Below are 12,272 nucleotides of genomic sequence, written 5' to 3'. Positions count from 1 at the left end.
CGCCCTAACTGCCTTCACTCATCGTGCAAACTACTATCAACTGCACCATTACCATGCACTGCACACTAACGTTCATGGGTGTTCACCAGTGTTGTTTTCCGCACGCACGACTTCCATAACGGGACAATGACAGCAACGAGCGTCCTTCCCAGAAGGCATTGTCGGAATTGTTCGAAACGTCACACACCTGCAGATCGAACATCAAATTTGGATCTCATAAACGTAGATTTCCCTGTATGTACTAACAGCTGTACATTATTTATTGAACGACACTCGTAGAAACAGGGAGTCCACTGAATTTCCATTGGGAGAGACACTGAGTGTTTAGAACAGTGCTCTACCTGCGGTTCTGTAGTTTTGACACACCACATAAATGACGTCGGAAATGAGAGGAGAACTTTTAGTATCCGTAGTATTATCGGTAGGGAAAGAAACGTAAAACAATGTGCGGGAGAGAAACTGGTAGCCGACGAATATTTTTGTTGGTTATTTTTTAGTTCTGGACATAACTGAAGCAGCATATAGTTCACTGTTAGTCCATAGTGTACTCTATATCCTTACATTGCATTCTGTAAGTAATAAAAAGAAACTAATCGCGTAACTTCTGCTCTTTTATGTAACCAAAGCAATTAGTTTTTTTACGGCGTAAAGTCAAGTGTCGGCACGCCAGTCTAGAACGAAAGGGACAGCTGTGAAGAAGACGTCAGCCAACTGCACGCTGACCGACCCCTCTCCAGGACGACAATGTGACAGCAGTGGCCTCTATGTGAAGAAGACATAAGCGCATCGCCAGACTGAACGCGGTCCAGTTCTACAGCAGCTTCAAGACTAGCAAGATGGATAGAAGCGTCAACTCTAATAACTTGCTTGAACAGTCTATGTAACACGCACTTGGGAATTGTTATAGTGATTTCTTATTTTGTCTGTGGCCAAGAGTCAGCAATGATCAAAGGCATAATGAGGCAATGGAAACCACTGCATTAAAGACAGATCTGTGTAACAAAAGGAATTGTATATTTTCAATTTGTAATAACACTCATTAATCGATTTCTTTGAATGTTAGCTAGAGATTCGAGAAAGCAAGTTTGCTTGAGACCGCATAATTGAAGACTATGAGGGATTCAACACTTCTGATGTAAGTAAAGTTTACATATACAAACATCAAAATTCCATACAATTGTTGTTGATACCCTGCACTCAATATAATGTTTTTACACCGAGATCAAAGGCATGAGCTTCCGGTTGACAGTGATTTGTAATAGTTGTTTACACAAGGGTTGGATCTTTAATAGTGGCAAGTATTTGCTTACAGCTCGTAAAAAGTAGATACGTGTTTCAAAGGTTTACTGACCTTCAAAGTAGTCACCAGCATTGTGTATAGCCCGTTGGCAGCGATGGGGAAGTCGTAGGATACTCTTAGCAGTGCCAGTTGTGTTGACAGTTCGAGCGGCGCGGCCTATTGCCCAACGAATTTGTAGCAGTTCTGAAGCGAATGCCGTGAAGTGTTTCCTTCAGTCTAGAAATCGAGTAGAACTCCCGAGGGCTTAAGTCAGGGGTGTGCAGTAGGTGGTATGGCACTTAGCAGCACCATCAGTCAAACAAATCAGTAACTTCTGTCTCTGTGCTGTTCATTTTTGGAACACAATCTACGACCAGCTTCGAGGCAGAAGTGATGACACTTTCTGCAGGACCTGACCATCATTTTGCAGGACAATGCTCAAGCACGTACAGTGCAAGCTGTTACTGATTTGTTTGACTGATGGGGCTGCTAAGTGCTATACCACCTACTGCATTCCCCTGACTTAAGCTTTCGTAAGTTCAACTCGACTTCCAAACTGAAGGAAACAACGCATTCGCTTCAGAACTGCTACAAATTCGTCGGGAAATGGACCGCACCGCTCAAACTGTCAACACAACTGGCATCGCTAAGAGTGTCCTACGACTTTCACATCGCTGGCAACGGGTTATACACAATCCTGATGACTACTCTCAAGTTCAGTAAAACTTTGAAACACGTATCTATTTTGTAGTAGCTGTAAATAAATAGTTGCCACTATTGAAGTTCCAACCCTCGTATGTATATGTAGATGTAGATTCTGTTAAAACAAATGGTAGCCAGACCGTGATTCCTGGTTGTCAGGGCGTACGGCAGATAAGGTTCAGGTTAGTATCCCACCCACATCAGACACGTCTTCGATAGTCCAATGAAGACATTCTGCTCCAATCACACAGATTCCTGTTGAAACTGATATGTGTGTGTGTGTGTGTGTGAAATCTTATGGGACTTAACTGCTAAGGTCATCAGTCCCTAAGCTTACACACTACGTAACCTAAATTATCCTAAGGACGAACACACACACCCATGCCCAAGGGAGGACTCGAACCTCCGCCGGGACCAGCCGCACAGTCCAGGACTGCAGCGCTCGGCTAATCCCGCGCGGCTGTTGAGACTGATAAGTGCGATAGTTGTTTATGGACATCAGTAACGTGTTTCATAAAAGCTCAACGAACTATTGAAGCAATGTTTCATATGTTTTTGTTTTGCTGTTTTTCTTATTTTAATTTTACCTTTCTTTTAGGAAATTGCGTTTTCTAGCGCTACGTGACAAATCTGTATTGTATTTTTATTTTTAGAACTACATTCACCTGTTTCACGTTGCAAATGAAGAATTTTCGAATAAAGACAGTATTAAATATTGACAGTTACAATTTTTCTGTGAATATTGTTAATTCTTAAGTAACAGAAAGGAAGATGAGTGTGTAGAACAAAAATGTTCCACAGACTCCACAGTCCTTAATGTATCCTTCCTCAGCTTTTGATTGTTCATCACTTCTGCTTTCTGGCGTTATCTCGTAAGCCAATGATCACATACGCAAACAAAGTGATCGAAATGAAATAACTCGCGATATGTCTGCAACACAGCTAAGGAACATTTAACACTGTTACGATTTTAACTGACCAAGGATGCTTGGAAAATTGCCGTACCCTACGCTTATTTATAAGAGTCTACGGCAGCTTAGGGTAGTTTTACAACTGTAGTAGCGTGTAAAGTTGAATGGGTACAGATGTGTCTCAAAAAGCACGGTCGCATTCTACGATTGGAAATTAAAGGGGAAAGGTGTTAGATCCAACCCAGTCGTCAAATATGGGGTGTCTAGGAAGCATGCATAACACATTCAAAGAAATTGTATAAATGAGTATTATTACAAAATGAAAAGATTAAAATTGTTACGTACCAATACTGTATCAGGCAGCTGGCTGCAGAATTTCATAATTGCGAGAGCTCGTTTACTTTGTGCTCCTTGCGGCAGTGTCAACAGACGCGACACGAAACAACAGCGATTCATCACGTTAGCAGAGCAGGCGGTAAACGCTTTGCGCGAACTGGGTAGCAGGAGCTTAGTAAAGCAATACGCCTGGGAAGTCGTCGCTAACACGAGAAGGCCTACTGAACATTGTTACGGAGCATTCTGTTGGTATAACAAATGTGTTATGCAAATAAGGCGCGATACGAATCGCTGATACATTCGTACTGGGAGAGCCCACTCGGTCATTACAAGTGACGTTGGCTCAATAGCAGCCGATGTTTCACACTATAAATACTCCAGCACTTCAGAAGGGAGTTGGCTACAAGAATTGATGGTGTACTAGACGCGCGTACCAGATTCTCTGAAAAGGTATTAACGCTGGCTGTAATCCTGTTGTAGATTTCCAGGTCGTGCTGAACCCCGCCAACAGTCGCCGTATGAACCAGTCACGAGTCCGGCACTGCTGACAGCTTCCAACGTAGAAGGGAAGGCCTGGAGGTCTCCCGTGTCCACTTGGGCCAGGATATCAGCATTCCTGGTACTTCAGTGGAGCCACGGGGCGCACCTGCACCCCAGGCCAGGGACGCCGCACTTCTTTCCCACGGGACAACTGCCATCGCGGTTCACAGAGAAAAGGTGGGCCACAGTCGCCGTATAAACCAGTCACGAGTCCGGCACTGTTGACAGCTTCCAACGCAGATGGGGAGGCCTGGAGGTCTCCTGTGTCCACTTGGGCAGGATATCAGCATTCCTGGTACTTCAGTGGAGCCACGGGGCACACCTGCACCCCAGGCCAGGGACGCCGCACTTCTTTCCCACGGGACAACTGCCATCGCGGTTCACAGAGAAAAGGTGGGCCACAGTCGCCGTATAAACCAGTCACGAGTCCGGCACTGTTGACAGCTTCCAACGCAGATGGGGAGGCCTGGAGGTCTCCTGTGTCCACTTGGGCAGGATATCAGCATTCCTGGTACTTCAGTGGAGCCACGGGGCACACCTGCACCCCAGGCCAGGGACGCCGCACTTCTTTCCCACGGGACAACTGCCATCGCAGTTCATAGAGAAAAGGTGGGCCACAGTCGCCGTATAAACCAGTCACGAGTCCGGCACTGTTGACAGCTTCCAACGCAGATGGGGAGGCCTGGAGGTCTCCTGTGTCCACTTGGGCCAGGATATCAGCATTCCTGGTACTTCAGTGGAGCCACGGGGCACACCTGCACCCCAGGCCAGGGACGCCGCACTTCTTTCCCATGGGACAACTGCCATCGCGGTTCACAGAGAAAAGGTGGGCCACAGTCGCCGTATAAACCAGTCACGAGTCCGGCACTGTTGACAGCTTCCAACGCAGATGGGGAGGCCTGGAGGTCTCCCGTGTCCACTTGGGCAGGATATCAGCATTCCTGGTACTTCAGTGGAGCCACGGGGCACACCTGCACCCCAGGCCAGGGACGCCGCACTTCTTTCCCACGGGACAACTGCCATCGCGGTTCACAGAGAAAAGGTGGGCAACAGTCGCCGTATAAACCAGTCACGAGTCCGGCACTGTTGACAGCTTCCAACGCAGATGGGGAGGCCTGGAGGTCCCCTGTGTCCACTTGGGCAGGATATCAGCATTCCTGGTACTTCAGTGGAGCCACGGGGCACACCTGCACCCCAGGCCAGGGACGCCGCACTTCTTTCCCACGGGACAACTGCCATCGCGGTTCACAGAGAAAAGGTGGGCCACAGTCGCCGTATAAACCAGTCACGAGTCCGGCACTGTTGACAGCTTCCAACGCAGATGGGGAGGCCTGGAGGTCTCCTGTGTCCACTTGGGCCAGGATATCAGCATTCCTGGTACTTCAGTGGAGCCACGGGGCACACCTGCACCCCAGGCCAGGGACGCCGCACTTCTTTCCCACGGGACAACTGCCATCGCGGTTCACAGAGAAAAGGTGGGCCACAGTCGCCGTATAAACCAGTCACTAGTCCGGCACTGTTGACAGCTTCCAACGCAGATGGGGAGGCCTGGAGGTCTCCCGTGTCCACTTGGGCAGGATATCAGCATTCCTGGTACTTCAGTGGAGCCACGGGGCACACCTGCACCCCAGGCCAGGGACGCCGCACTTCTTTCCCACGGGACAACTGCCATCGCGGTTCACAGAGAAAAGGTGGGCCACAGTCGCCGTATAAACCAGTCACGAGTCCGGCACTGTTGAGAGCTTCCAACGCAGATGGGGAGGCCTGGAGGTCTCCTGTGTCCACTTGGGCAGGATATCAGCATTCCTGGTACTTCAGTGGAGCCACGGGGCACACCTTCACCCCAGGCCAGGGACGCCGCACTTCTTTCCCACGGGACAACTGCCATCGCGGTTCACAGAGAAAAGGTGGGCCACAGTCGCCGTATAAACCAGTCACGAGTCCGGCACTGTTGACAGCTTCCAACGCAGATGGGGAGGCCTGGAGGTCTCCTGTGTCCACTTGGGCCAGGATATCAGCATTCCTGGTACTTCAGTGGAGCCACGGGGCACACCTGCACCCCAGGCCAGGGACGCCGCACTTCTTTCCCACGGGACAACTGCCATCGCGGTTCACAGAGAAAAGGTGGGCCACAGTCGCCGTATAAACCAGTCACGAGTTCGGCACTGTTGACAGCTTCCAACGCAGATGGGGAGGCCTGGAGGTCTCCCGTGTCCACTTGGGCCAGGATATCAGCATTCCTGGTACTTCAGTGGAGCCACGGGGCACACCTGCACCCCAGGCCAGGGACGCCGCACTTCTTTCCCACGGGACAACTGCCATCGCGGTTCACAGAGAAAAGGTGGGCCACAGTCGCCGTATAAACCAGTCACGAGTCCGGCACTGTTGACAGCTTCCAACGCAGATGGGGAGGCCTGGAGGTCTCCTGTGTCCACTTGGGCAGGATATCAGCATTCCTGGTACTTCAGTGGAGCCACGGGGCACACCTGCACCCCAGGCCTGGGGCGGCGCACTTCTTTCCCACGGGACAACTGCCATCGCGGTTCACAGAGAAAAGGTGGGCCACAGTCGCCGTATAAACCAGTCACGAGTTCGGCACTGTTGACAGCTTCCAACGCAGATGGGGAGGCCTGGAGGTCTCCCGTGCTCACTTGGGCCAGGATATCAGCATTCCTGGTACTTCAGTGGAGCCACGGGGCACACCTGCACCCCAGGCCAGGGACGCCGCACTTCTTTCCCACGGGACAACTGCCATCGCGGTTCACAGAAAAAAGGTGGGCCACAGTCGCCGTATAAACCAGTCACGAGTCCGGCACTGTTGAAAGCTTCCAACGCAGATGGGGAGGCCTGGAGGTCTCCTGTGTCCACTTGGGCCAGGATATCAGCATTCCTGGTACTTCAGTGGAGCCACGGGGCACACCTGCACCCCAGGCCAGGGACGCCGCACTTCTTTCCCACGGGACAACTGCCATCGCGGTTCACAGAGAAAAGGTGGGCCACAGTCGCCGTATAAACCAGTCACGAGTTCGGCACTGTTGACAGCTTCCAACGCAGATGGGGAGGCCTGGAGGTCTCCCGTGCTCACTTGGGCCAGGATATCAGCATTCCTGGTACTTCAGTGGAGCCACGGGGCACACCTGCACCCCAGGCCAGGGACGCCGCACTTCTTTCCCACGGGACAACTGCCATCGCGGTTCACAGAAAAAAGGTGGGCCACAGTCGCCGTATAAACCAGTCACGAGTCCGGCACTGTTGAAAGCTTCCAACGCAGATGGGGAGGCCTGGAGGTCTCCTGTGTCCACTTGGGCCAGGATATCAGCATTCCTGGTACTTCAGTGGAGCCACGGGGCACACCTGCACCCCAGGCCAGGGACGCCGCACTTCTTTCCCACGGGACAACTGCCATCGCGGTTCACAGAGAAAAGGTGGGCCACAGTCGCCGTATAAACCAGTCACGAGTTCGGCACTGTTGACAGCTTCCAACGCAGATGGGGAGGCCTGGAGGTCTCCCGTGTCCACTTGGGCCAGGATATCAGCATTCCTGGTACTTCAGTGGAGCCACGGGGCACACCTGCACCCCAGGCCAGGGACGCCGCACTTCTTTCCCACGGGACAACTGCCATCGCGGTTCACAGAGAAAAGGTGGGCCACAGTCGCCGTATAAACCAGTCACGAGTCCGGCACTGTCGACAGCTTCCAACACAGATGGGGAGGCCTGGAGGTCTCCTGTGTCCACTTGGGCAGGATATCAGCATTCCTGGTACTTCAGTGGAGCCACGGGGCACACCTGCACCCCAGGCCTGGGGCGGCGCACTTCTTTCCCACGGGACAACTGCCATCGCGGTTCACAGAGAAAAGGTGGGCCACAGTCGCCGTATAAACCAGTCACGAGTTCGGCACTGTTGACAGCTTCCAACGCAGATGGGGAGGCCTGGAGGTCTCCCGTGCTCACTTGGGCCAGGATATCAGCATTCCTGGTACTTCAGTGGAGCCACGGGGCACACCTGCACCCCAGGCCAGGGACGCCGCAGTTCTTTCCCACGGGACAACTGCCATCGTGGTTCACAGAGAAAAGGTGGGCCACAGTCGCCGTATAAACCAGTCACGAGTCCGGCACTGTTGACAGCTTCCAACGCAGATGGGGAGGCCTGGAGGTCTCCTGTGTCCACTTGGGCAGGATATCAGCATTCCTGGTACTTCAGTGGAGCCACGGGGCACACCTGCACCCCTGGCCAGGGACGCCGCACTTCTTTCCCATGGGACAACTGCCATCGCGGTTCACAGAGAAAAGGTGGGCCACAGTCGCCGTATAAACCAGTCACGAGTTCGGCACTTTTGACAGCTTCCAACGCAGATGGGGAGGCCTGGAGGTCTCCCGTGTCCACTTGGGCCAGGATATCAGCATTCCAGGTACTTCAGTGGAGCCACGGGGCCCACCTGCACCCCAGGCCTGGGGCGGCGCACTTCTTTCCCACGGGACAACTGCCATCGCGGTTCACAGAGAAAAGGTGGGCCACAGTCGCCGTATAAACCAGTCACGAGTCCGGCACTGTTGACAGCTTCCAACGCAGATGGGGAGGCCTGGAGGTCTCCCGTGTCCACTTGGGCCAGGATATCAGCATTCCTGGTACTTCAGTGGAGCCACGGGGCGCACCTGCACCCCAGGCCTGGGACGGCGCACTTCTTTCCCACGGGAAAACTGCCATCGCGGTTCACAGAGAAAAGGTGGGCCACAGTCGCCGTATAAACCAGTCACGAGTCCGGCACTGTTGACAGCTTCCAACGCAGATGGGGAGGCCTGGAGGTCTCCCGTGTCCACTTGGGCCAGGATATCAGCATTCCTGGTACTTCAGTGGAGCCACGGGGCCCACCTGCACCCCAGGCCAGGGACGCCGCACTTCTTTCCCACGGGACAACTGCCATCACGGTTCACAGAGAAAAGGTGGGCCACAGTCGCCGTATAAACCAGTCACGAGTCCGGCACTGTTGACAGCTTCCAACGCAGATGGGGAGGCCTGGAGGTCTCCCGTGTCCACTTGGGCCAGGATACCAGCATTCCTGGTACTTCAGTGGAGCCACGGGGCGCACCTGCACCCCAGGCCTGGGACGGCGCACTTCTTTCCCATGGGAAAACTGCCATCGCGGTTCACAGAGAAAAGGTGGGCCACAGTCGCCGTATAAACCAGTCACGAGTCCGGCACTGTTGACAGCTTCCAACGCAGATGGGGAGGCCTGGAGGTCTCCCGTGTCCACTTGGGCCAGGATATCAGCATTCCTGGTACTTCAGTGGAGCCACGGGCGCACCTGCACCCCAGGCCTGGGATGGCGCACTTCTTTCCCACGGGAAAACTGTCATCGCAGTTCACAGAGAAAAGGTGGGCCACAGTCGCCGTATAAACCAGTCACGAGTCCGGCACTGTTGACAGCTTCCAACGCAGATGGGGAGGCCTGGAGGTCTCCTGTGTCCACTTGGGCCAGGATACCAGCATTCCTGGTACTTCAGTGGAGCCACGGGGCGCACCTGCACCCCAGGCCTGGGACGGCGCACTTCTTTCCCACGGGACAACTGCCATCGCGGTTCACAGAGAAAAGGTGGGCCACAGTCGCCGTATAAACCAGTCACGAGTCCGGCACTGTTGACAGCTTCCAACGCAGATGGGGAGGCCTGGAGGTCTCCCGTGTCCACTTGGGCCAGGATACAAGCATTCCTGGTACTTCAGTGGAGCCACGGGGCGCACCTGCACCCCAGGCCTGGGACAGCGCACTTCTTTCCCACGGGACAACTGCCATCGTGGTTCACAGAGCAAAGGTGGGCCACAGTTACGGGAGGGGATCGAGGACCTCCTAGGCCAGCGTGTGTAAGCCACGTACGCAAGCTCCACCTTCTTCGAGTGAGCTCGCGGCGGACTCGATCACGCAGCGGCTGATGACCGCTGTAGCATCGATAAAGGAGAGATGTATTTTGCAGGAATAAATGGTTAAAAGTCACTCTTCTTTACTGTGCTCATCGTCATACACAGGTTACAATCACCTCCTCTTTCCTGAGGATGGTTTTGTCAACAACAGACAGTCTGTCAACAAAACTTTCAAGTCCACCAACACTAGGTACTCCTGTACCTCCACGTACAATAGCTACAGTAAACCACCCGTTACCATGACCAAAAGAATCATTAATATCTAAACTAAAATTAAGACGACAACCGTAACAAACAGACGGTCCATCCAACAACGCTTGTGCGGCAACAGATTTGACTGGTATACGATACTTCTTGTCTCCAGATGTTGTAGCAAATTCGATGTTCTCGATGGTTTTGTAGATTGTCTGTTTACAACGGCAATTATTGCCTATCGTACCAATCATATGGCAGAACTCGCTAGTAAAGACTTTGGTAAATCAGCATATATGTCGCCTTCTTCTTTGTCTTTATATACTCGTAACAGGAGAAAAATATCTGTAAATGAGTCTGTATTCATTTGGGTAAAAGGTAAAGGTGTATGTGAATATGTAAGGTTTGTTGGTGATTGTACTATATATTTTCATAAATAAATTGTTTATTTGCAAACTGATCTGTAGCGTCAGCCATTAACCTAACAAGGGTACATCTAGAACCGGGGGGCTCAAGAATGTAACAGCTTGTTGCCTCTAAAAAGGCGGCCCACGCAACCTGCAAACTATCTTACGCAATCCATCTACCACCACCTGCACAATACTTTGTCAATTAAACCGATGTGTCGCAAGTAAAGGGCGACATGCAAAATAAGCAGTGTTCTTCAGTATGAACAATCCTTTCGCTGCTGTTCATTTGGCTAATCTTGAAGCTACTATTCAACTGGACCACGATCAGTCGGCTGGGGCTCCATGTCCTCTTGACGTAGAAGACGCTGCTGTCGCGTTGTCATGCTGGAGAGGGTCAGTCAGTGTGCGATCGGCTGACTTCTTCTCAAAGCCATCTCTGCTCTGTCGTTCCCCACTGGCGTGCTGGAGCTTGACTTTAGGCCTTAATGAAAGGGGTTATTGCTCACGAATGTGTACTAAATAAATAAGGCCTAGGCTTTTCAGTGTCTTGATACGCCCGCAGAACCCGCTGTGCAGAACAGGTAACAGGATTGTGGAAAGGGCCAAAAGTTGAGGTCAGTATCTTCCTCCAATTGTCGTTTATTGGGACTTAATAACCTTTACAACCAAAGCGGCACATAGCCAGACCATTACCGAATGCAACGCTTTCACGTCTGAAAGCCTCCAAACAAGAAATCTTAACAAAATGGGAAAAAATGGCTCCGAGCACTATGGGACTTAACATCAGAGGTCATCAGTCCCCTAGAACTTAGAACTACTTAAACCTGACTAACCTAAGGACATCACACACATCCATGCCCGAGGTAGGATTCGAACCTGCGACCGTAGCGGTCTCGCGGTTCCAGACAGAAGCGCCTAGAACCGCTCGGCCACCCCGGCACGAGAAATCTTAACAAATCAACAAGATGAAAATCCATAAAAAATTTGAAAATTAAAACCAGAAAACACATGTAAAGTGAAATACAAATGGCTGAGGGCCACAATTAAATTTCAGAAGCTTTTAAAGGCTAAAGGCCGCAATGTTTAAGCTTGAAAACAAGTTTAAAAATTTTTAAGAAAATAAAAAAATAGCCATAAACCTTGAATTTAAAGTAGCTGACAACAGATAATTAAACACCGATGGCACTCAGAAGTCTCCAAGAAGGTCGGTCTGCCCTCGTTCACTTAGACGAGACAGGTGGTGAGCCCAACTACACTTGATCCGTCGGAACCCAACCATGGGACAGCCACGGACCGACCGACACAACGACTTGCTTCCCGTCATTCAGTACAGGAGAACTCAAACCGGAAATGTTACAAACGTGATAATCCACAACGGAGTATGTAGTAGCTGTCAAAATTACGCACCATGTTGGACAGCGACAACAGGTGAGGAAAGGACGCTGCCTGAAATTACATTACTGGCCAGGGCAGGCAACCGGAACACTAAAGACCACAAGGCAGAAAATTCCGCTGGTACAGTTGAAATACGGTAATATAATTAACTTCACCCAAAAGGAACGCTGCCTGTATTTACGTCAGTGGCCAGGGCAGGTAACCAGAACACTAACGACCACAAAGCAGAAGATTCCACTGGTGCACTCGAATTATAGCCAACCAATATAGTTAATGCACCGCATGGCGGCTAAATTTGATCAATACAAACACTCGGTGTTGCTCACGGGAAACCCTTGCCAACAGCAAACCACTGAATTGATCCTCACACCATGAATGGACGTGGCTTGTATAGTTGAAACCACTACTTAACTTTGACGTCCTGGGTCGGTGGGCCACGAAGCTCGTAGCGATCCGACAGCTCCACACACACACACCGACACTGCGCAGGGGTAACCAGCGGCTCCAGCCGACTTCAGAGCGCGGAGATGTCTTCCCTGGTCCGCACCAACCGACCGACTACCTGCTGGTCCGTCAGCGACTGGCTGCCCGT

The sequence above is a fragment of the Schistocerca gregaria genome, chromosome 9, assembly GCF_023897955.1.
Source record: "Schistocerca gregaria isolate iqSchGreg1 chromosome 9, iqSchGreg1.2, whole genome shotgun sequence".
Lineage (NCBI taxonomy): Eukaryota > Metazoa > Arthropoda > Insecta > Orthoptera > Acrididae > Schistocerca > Schistocerca gregaria.
Note: the sequence above shows the minus strand (reverse complement) of the source record.